This window comes from Doryrhamphus excisus, linkage group LG2 (genome assembly GCF_037039965.1).
Source record: "Doryrhamphus excisus strain RoL-2023G ecotype Guam linkage group LG2, RoL_Dexc_Guam_v1.1, whole genome shotgun sequence".
In the NCBI taxonomy this organism is placed as follows: domain Eukaryota; kingdom Metazoa; phylum Chordata; class Actinopteri; order Syngnathiformes; family Syngnathidae; genus Doryrhamphus; species Doryrhamphus excisus.
In genome coordinates, this window is record NC_136358.1 from 12486726 (window position 1) to 12496480 (window position 9755).

At 40.8% G+C, this 9755-nt stretch overlaps 1 long non-coding RNA gene across 2 annotated transcripts in view; it reads right to left on the minus strand.

The window, feature by feature from the left end:
- LOC131132815 (uncharacterized) overlaps positions 1 to 9321 on the minus strand; it is a 42292-nt gene extending 32971 nt beyond the window's left edge. For both annotated transcript variants that reach the window (XR_013630166.1, XR_013630165.1), the window contains exon 1: positions 9010 to 9321. This is a non-coding gene — a long non-coding RNA (uncharacterized LOC131132815). The remainder of the gene's footprint in view (positions 1 to 9009) is intronic.
- Between the last annotated feature and the right edge of the window lie 434 nt (positions 9322 to 9755).

Here is a 9755-nt window from a genome sequence, read left to right on the forward strand (position 1 = left end):
CCAGGCAGGACCCAGAAACGGAACACAGAAAAGTAAATCCAAAAGCAAATAGAGCCAATCCGGTAGTAGTGGCATTATACTCATTAGACTCCTTTTGTAAGGGCGTTGCGCTCTGCCCCTATTACGTATTTATTCACAAGTGTCCCTTCTTCTTTGCTTATATTGTCACCATCTGTTCTGTTGCCTTGGAGATGGACAGTATGACAGGACACCAGGAGGTCAGTAGGTGTAAAAATCCTGACTAAAGTTATTGCAACAGGCTACAAATTAGAATTACAGTTTCACCATGACTGTATGTACTATCACCAGATAACCAGTACATCTCAAAAAGTGTGGGAGGGCACACCCAGCATGCAATTAGACTCTTTAATACATTTATATGCATCACTGCTCACCAATTCGCTGGTTTCAGTTTTGATGGATATGATCAGTTCCTCTAGTTCAGAGGTAGGGAACCTATGGCTCGGGAGCCAAGTAGGGCTCTTTTGATGACTGTATCTGGCTCTCAAGCATTTCTTACCACAATAAAAAAAAATTTTTGCTAACATTTTAAAGTAAACCATCACAGAAATGACTGTTAATAAAATAATATTCAAAATCAACAACTTTCTTATGCATTTTAATTCGTCCATCTATATTCTGCTGCAATACGGCCAACCATATCTATCTTTCCTGATGATATTTTCCAGGTCAAACACCAAAACTTGATTATTACTGGGTAATGCTGTAGTCTACCTCGGTCATTGAGATGTCAAAAAAACATGTAAATGTAAACTTTCCTCCTTTAGTCAAATAGCTAAAGGTGCAGAACCAAGCCTTCTGACGAAGATGGCCAAAAGAATGAAATATGTCTACGGAGTACGGTGCAAAACTATGCAGCAGCAGAAGTTGTATTAATGGCAACAAGTATTTGATTTATTATTAGACACTGCGCTGCTCACGAAAGTGTGCTGGCCACACCCCATTGGCGTGGGGTAGTGTGCCTGGTCTACGTAATTAGAGCCCATTATATCTAAAACTGTTGGTCTTACATAAAAATGCACACATTTTATTGTATTCAATGTTTAAAAAATGTATATGGCTCTCACAGATACACATTTTAAAATATCTGGCCTTCATGGCTCTCTTAGCCAAAAAGGTTCCCTACCCCTGCTCTAGTTTCTCAATAGTTTTTCAAATCGGGGGCACAAAAACATTGTTGTCCCCTGGAGGAACCTGTTCCCCTCAGAAGGTGCTATAGGGGCTTCAAAATAAGAAACATAACTACCCTGAACTCCGGGCCAACATTATGGACACCCCTGTTTTTAAAAATGCGACTCTGTACTTGAAGTACCAGGACATTACAACACATTCTATTGAATTCTATGTTTATCTGAGTGTTTTAACATTTTTCTTTGAGGTGGAAAAAGTCGCAAATTAGATCTTTTTTAGGGACTCCATTAGCTGTGCTCTAAAAAAAAGGATGGACAAAATGGAATGAGTCAGATTTATGAAACTCCTTAGTCAAAGTCAAGCCCACAAAACACCCACTATAATCTGAAATAATTTATAATTTATCTGAAACACCACACAATTTGGTACACACCTTTGGTGGACTGACAAGTACATGTGTGTCAAATTTGAGCAAGATTGGTTGAAAAACATAGTCACCATCAACCAACCAAGCATCTTTGCAGAATGCAATAGAATGGCACAGAATGGCAATAAGTCATTGACCATTTGTCTAATGATTATAAAACTGACAATTCCACAACACATAAAGGGCTCCACAACTTGCATGGCTGGAATGCATTGTATTTGTAGCTGAAGGCCAATTAAAAAAGAAAAAAAAAAAGGTCAAAATGGCCCCCGAGCCGCACTTTGGAGACCCCTGGGGCAAAGTAACTGTCCACCCCCTGCCACTCCACCAACACTGAGGAAGAGTTTACACTTTCCATGCCCTCTGGCGAATTCCGACCAAGGAAACCCCCCCCCCAACCCATGCTTTACTGACCGACCTTCTGCAATAGTTAAAGCGCTTAAGGAAAAAGGTCAGTGTGGTCTCCGAGCCAAGAAAAAGGAACACTTCCCCTTTTCGACAAGTGGTTTTGAGTGTCATGTACAGACACCAGACAGCATAGGAAACATGACGCACGCGAGGCGATCTCCCTCCCGCTCTTGCTCTGTGTCTTTTCCCATCTCCAGCTTGAACAAGACACTGAAGAATACCTAACATAGCAGCGCCGGTTCATGTGACGCTCCCCTGTGCCTTTGGCCTACTTAACGGCACTGAAGCAATCTGTACCTGCTCTGATACCATCCCCTTTCTAACCGCAGCGCATCCCCAGCACAACCGTTTAACATCCCTGTCCAAATACAGTCAACATTCATGACATTACAATCTAAACCATATAATGAGAGCCAAAATTTACAAAGGGAAGTAAAAATGTTGAAAATGTTGACCTAACCCAACGTCGACATGCATGGTCGATCACATTTGTCGACATAAAATATGAGGCACACAGAGGGCATTTTCATGTATGCAGCAAAATAACTTTAGTGTCTAGTCCCACAACATTAAGACACAGTGACTTCCTGCTCAGTGCAAAGTAAGCTGCGGATTCTACGACAGCAACTAACAAAAAGCTCCCATTTAGTTTGCAAAGGAAAGATTTTGTTGGTATTGTAGTCAAGACATGCAACTAAAATACTACATCAGTATAAAATATCATATGAAAACACAAGAATTTATCTTTCAGTTTCCATTTCGGTTACTTTGATAACCATATACTATGAACGACACTGAACAAAAATAAGCATCAGTTACAGTAAGTATTAAATTAACAATATTTTAATTTTTCTAGTTTGCAGTAGTGTTGGGCTGCACAAGTGGATAGCGCACAGGCCACACAGCTAGGAGACCCGAGTTCAATTCCACCATCTCTGTGTGGAGTTCTCCCGTGCATGTGTGGGTTTTCTCCGGTTACTCCGGTTTCCTCCCACATTTGAAAAACATGCTAGGTTAATTGGCGACTCCAAATTGTCCATAGCTATGAATGTGAGTGTGAATGGTTGTTTGTCTATATGTGCCCTGTGATTGGCTGGTAACCAGTCCAGGGTGTACCCAAAGACAGCTGGGATGGGCTCCAGCACCCCCCACGATCCTCGTGAGGATAAGCGGTAGAAAATGAATTAATGAAGTAATTTCAATCTTGTACTGGTTTTGATTGAATTGTCTCAAGGTATTTAATAAGAATGTTTTCTTGGCCTTACAGTTCACAAACAATAGCGTATCATTTTGGCTTTCTGCTGCCCGGTTGCATACTATGCAGCTTGGCGCTAGGCCAGACTCTCCCTGCCGAGTCACCCTCCATCCTGCAGGCTGGGCAACAACCGACTCCCCGCAGACAAGCGCAGGCCCATTCACAGAGGCTCCTGTATGAAACACATACAGTAAGCACCACGCTGTATGATTAGACGTTTACAGTGTTGCAGTGTGAACATTCCTGCCTCACATGGGGTAGATGATTACAGCATTTCCTTTTTAGACACTTGATTCATTATTCCATCGTTCGCAGTGGAGAAATATTACCTTTGGACACACAATAACCTCACTGTCACACAAGGCATGCTGACACAATATGATCCACAGGTCATGCTGACGGCTTTAAACAAAATATGATAATTTATTTCTTTATACTTCAAATGTGGATAATATCAGAAATGTAAGTCGCACGTCATCATAGCTGTTGTTATACGCAGTATATTTGTTTCCAGTGTACAAAAGTGCTACTAATGACTTTTAATACCGTAAAACAGGCATCAACTTGAACATGAACATTATCAAGACAAAGAATAACATTTGAGTTTATAGTTTCTCCCATCCCATCATTTTTGCTCAGATTTTAAATAGCCACCATGTTTTCCCCCATTGTTCTATGAATCCAGCAGAGGGCGCTATTTCACAAGTCAATTCATTCAACATTTTCCAACAGGAAGATGTTTTGTCAAGATGTAGTGTGCAACTGCATATTTTCCAAGGATAATTCTCCCTGCCTGTAATTGTTTCATAATGTGTAAAATGGAATTTAAAAATGACGTAATAACTATGAGAGGCATATTTCAGGGTTCAGCGTATCATACAGTTATCCCTCGTTTATCGTGGTTAATATCCTTCAGACCCAGCCATGATAAGTTAATTATCCCACAAAGTTAATAAACTGAATATTTTTGTAGTTAGAGCATAGAAAACCTGTTTGACTTTGTAAATAAGATTTCTACCATTACACTCCTAATATTATTTGTTTACACTACATTATACAATGCACAGGCTACGGGATCATTGCAGGAACATAAGAGACTGACATTGCGTATATGTGTGTGCATTTGCATATAGCAAAGTACCAAGCTAACTTCAAGTATACTATTTTCAACATAGTGGGGAAGAAGAACAAAGTAAGCCAAAAATGTACCACTTCCGCACTGAATGGGAGGAGATTTTTTTTTTCACTCGTGTTGGACCTGCCATGGCTGATCCACTCCACTTTTGGGAGAATAACATACTAAGCACAGGCAAAAAAACAATCATAATAAAAAAACTGGCTTTGCTACACATCTTAAAGTCTGGCATCAGTCAACAATATCCATGGGAGATGTGAGTTTTCTTCAGCAAATAGACTAACATAACATAATGTTGCGATTAAAATGTGAGTGTAATGTTAGTACTGTAGTGTTTGTGTCCTGACTGTACACAGCATCTATCACATCGTGCAAGCGTGCATGAATGAAAAGTCATTTCAAAAGTAATGTTGAATAATAGTAGAACATGGGACAAAAATAAAGCATCAGCCGACTTACTGATCATGCTATCAGTGACTAGGCGGCAATGTGACAAACCACAGTCTGCATTTATTCTTCCGTCGCCCTGTGACTTGCTTTTTGTTTTAGGGTCTGCCTCCTGACGAAGTCCCTGAATATAAAAGTGCTGTAACGTCAATGGCTGGAATCACAAACACAAATTGTTTGGGTGTTGAAAGTTGACTACCACACTTGACTAACCTCCATGTTTGCTTCTTTGAGTCTTTCTTCGTATGTCGAGAAGCATTTGTCGAGATGTCAATAGTTGAATGTGTTGCGAAAGTTTCACAGCCAAGAAGGTTCGAGAGGGCTCCAGTTTGGCAGGCGAGTTAGCTAGAGATGATGAGGTCAACGTGAATAGCAAACGGGGATGTTGGCTCAGAATTGGAACAGGCCAAGCTCTGAACAAACACAACCTTGTGTCACTACTTTTATAGCGAGTGAGAGGGTAAACACATTTCATAATCAAATTGGCCAAAACCAGTGTGAACAATGACTGAGTTCATGTGTGTCGAGTTGCGCGTCACTGTTCCTGGACTATGTTTTATCTCACTATGTTGTCCTAACCCTTCCCGTCCCCTGTCTCTCTTGATTTTCTGCAGCATGTCTGCTATTCCCCTTTAAGACAGACTCCTGCGTCACTTCTCCTCTTGGCTGTCATGTAAACACAAGCACACCCCTCATCGCATTGTATTCACACGCACACACACACTCACAGAATCACATGGGAGGTGCTAATTATGACCACATAAACCCAGCGGAAATACGACTTTCACAGTTGGCTGTTCGAGCTCACAATAAGACACACAAAAAAAAAACTGCTGTCCCATTTACTTTAATTATTCAGAAAAAACACACTTGAGGAAAAAAAGTAATGGGCTCATTTCTCAGATTCGCCTGTGATGTTATGGCTACAAGCAGCAATGTGGCTCATTTATATTAGAAAGAAGGCAAGCATAAACACCTGACCGAGGCCATGCGCATGACGTGCACAACGCAGGACTGTCTTGTACAGCGAAGACAAAAACAGATACATAGGAAAAAAAAACTTAATCAAACACTGTGCATCAACCACTATACCTCCATGCAGTATCTCTCATGGTTGAACCACTGTACAGTCATTGGCCAGGCTGAATGGCAATCATGACAGGCCTCCATCGACATTCATTGCTCTATTGCCCTGTGGCTCACAGGAGGTCCCACCTTCTTGCAGTGTTTCTAGACTGTTCAAACGCTATACGATCAATGGCCTACTCATTGTTCATATAGTCATTGGCCAGGCTGTAGGGATACCATGACAAGTCTCAGTCACTCACTGGTCATGTAGGCATTGGCCGGGTCACATGGTAGTCACTGCAAGCAGAACACCAGTGTAGAAACCGACCCTTTGTTTGTGCAGTCATTGGCCGCTCGACACGTCAGTCATTAATGGCAATGCCACTGGACAGTTCTGTCTTGTCACACTGTTACTACTTATACCAGGGGTGGGTAGACTGCAGCCTGCGGGCCACATCAGAGCCGCCAAACGTCCTCATCTGGCCTTTTGGCATTTTTTCCAAATCCTTTTTTTTAGACCTTTAACATCAAAGCTGTATCCGGCAACATGACTTGCAGCGCTGTTGTGGCACGCTTGAGTCATACAGGAAAATAGTCAGAGGCGATCTGTAGCTTGTACAAAAGGGCGATCCAAACAACACAACATGTCAACACACAAGTGATGCACAACGTAACCACGACACCATGTGTGCATACATATAATATCTACGCAAAATACCCATGCCAACAATACACCCATATAGTCCTGCCGCAAGGCATACCGGGTAGCTTGTGATACTCTCTCTACCAACATTTTTGCTTGACTGATATGTTGGGGAGCTCATCAGGCACGTGAAGAAGGACGGACGTTAACATACTCTTCGTATCCAATATTTGTATTGTTGTTGCTGCTGGGCTACCCAGCATGCCTTGCAGGCACTTGTAAATAACAGCTGAAGTTATGTGTTACATTTACCGGTTCGCTATTGTTTATCACCCACATTTGTCACCGTCGTTGATATACAATATGTGATGCGTTTTTGTTATGTTGCACCGTGAGTAACTATGCCATTCTCTTTGACGGAAGTACAAATATTCACCAAATTGTCAGCCATTTTATCTGCATATATTATACAGTAAATAGCCAGAATAATAAACATATTGTTCAGTTTGGCTTGCTCTTCTACTGGATCCCACCAGGATGTGCAGATGTTCCTAATGTTGCGGGTGGAAACTGCTGTTTAAATTAGCTTGAAAGGGGTGACAGATTTGTTCGTAATGAAGGAAAACACACCAAGATTAATGCTGGTTAATGCCACGGGATTATCACACACTTCTCTATCATGAAAGAAGGCAAGGACAACAAAGCCTGTGTTCGACACTGCTCTGACTTGTTTGGGCGCATTTGTTACTTTGTTTACTTCGTGAAATACAAATGCTGCATTGAAAGAACATTTTACCCTTAAGGAAATGTCAAAGCTGTGAATTTTGACCTATAATATACAGGAAAAAGACGACTAAACAACACAAAACCCAACAAAACGAGTTCCTTGTTTCAAGATTTGACATTGTGGTTTGTCGACAAAGTGAGACAACACACAGGCTGGTTGTGTGTGGCACCTGGCATGAGTGAGTTCGAGAACAACCTAATGCCAATCACAGCAGCCATACAGACCTCCACTGAGGCCAGCAGACTACTTCCTGGTACATCGTGACTCTGAGAATGAACAAAACTTGCTGTATCGATCCTTTATCCAGATTCTCGCCAAGATTTAACAGAGGAAACATCCCTTTAGCAAATGCTGCTAATTATGAAGCAAAATGACCACTGCGGTGAAAAAAGGGTCATAAAACAACAGAGCTTTTGCACAAACATCATATGAAAAGACACCAAGCGATGGAATGATGGGATCGGATTCAATGATTTTTATTTTATGACGAAACAACTTCCTGATTTCCATTCGTTGTGATTTTTAATATTGTCAAATTAAATAAACAACTTGCGCTAAACGTCCTAAGGACCAAACATTTCTTGTTTTTTTAGAACAACTTCAGTATAAAATATACATATCAAGTATTAAAATTTGTGGATTTTTAACCCTTTGAAGGTCAGTATGTATTATTTTACAACAAGATACATCACCATTTGCTTAGAGATGCCAATTTTAAAATAAATATCCTCTGACAAATCTTATCTATATTCATTTAACACAATCACAATTTTTACAATGTAAAAAAAACGGAATGACAAAATGACTAAAGCAATGTGTGATGTGTTTTCCCTTCCTTCTTCAATATTGTCTGTTTGCTGCCCTCGCTGGAAAGTTTGGAACCCTCTGGCACAAAGCTTAAATGACTCTGATCTGGTCACCCTGCTGTAATCAGCACTTTTGTGTTGGATATTTTATAGTCATTTTCAGAAATATCTGTGTGTTTCTTTTGTGTTTTTGATACTGTTATTTGCTACAAACTCAGAGAATAGGTTTGTGGATACAGCAGGTCTTTGGGGCAACAATTTGGGGCAACAATTGTCAATACTGTTTTTTGCATTTCTTAGCTAAAAAAATAAGGGAATAATTGTAATATTTGGTTGATATTGTGACATAGTTGAAAAAGAAGTTATGTGTTTTAGTCTGATTATTATCACCATCACAAATGAAAAGCAAAACCACTAAATAATTGAAGTATAAAGTATTGGTATCTGGAATTATTGTATTTATTGGTATTGGATCAATCGCTTACCACTACTATATTTATCCTAACCTTTTTTTGCACAAGTCCTCCATAAGTTAGAGAAGTGCTTTCTCCCACGCGAATCCACAACTTGTTCTTGGCAGCTCAAACTGACCCTCCAGTATGGCTTTTTTCTTTCAATTTTATCTAAATGGATCAGGATATTTCCCGCCATGCCGGGAGCAATGTCCTTGCTGATGAAAACACGGGTTTGCAGCTCCACAGACCCACTATCCCCACTTGTTTACTTCCATTTCAATGTGCGCAACAGCACCTGGAATGCGGAATTCTTCCACTTATACTCACAAGAAAGAAACTAAGCGATGTGGATGTAAAGGGGACTAAAAGCGCGCATGGCACCTGCGATGGAAGCGCACATCTGCGAACGGACGTAACTTGACTCACTCAAAGGCGCTCCTCATCTTCGGCGGGACCGTGATGTTCCTCCAACACACTCACAGCTTTTAAAAAGTGCAGGTGCACTTATTCTTTCCACAAGTCCGTATTCTCATCTTCTTCCTCCTCCCCGCTGGGGCTGCTTGTCGTCGGATGACTGCGCGCATTTCCGCTTTTTGCTGTTCTCTATCCAGCCCAGAAGTGTGCACAGCGTGTTGCTGCAGTGATATCACGTCTATGTGACACGATCGGGACTCTGGCAATAGCAACTTAAAGGGACTTCCCCCCGCCCCCCAAAAACTCCAACCCGGGCCGGTGGACAGTGCTTTTACCGGAAGGATGACGACAACGATTCGTACAAGACACGTGATGATGTCACCGGTAGCCATAGTGAAGACGTAACGCTGTTGTGGGAACGATTATGTTATTATGATCAAAACCTTACTTATTTAACCTTAAGAGATGCTGCAGACATTTTGTGACATCAGGATTTTTTTCGTGTGAATGATTTGTTTTTTTACTTTGGCTGTGTTGAAAATAGGTTAATTAGGTGAAAATACAAAAATTTGTCTGCTTTGCATGAAAATACGGTATACTAAAATATGCTATTCATAATAACTATTATAAAAATATCAATTATTAATATTATTTGAATACTTTCTATTCTCGCTTCCGAGAGACCTTACAGTGATCATAGCCCAATGCAGGAACAATATTGGTTTGAGTAGTACTCGGATAAACAGACCCTTCATAGT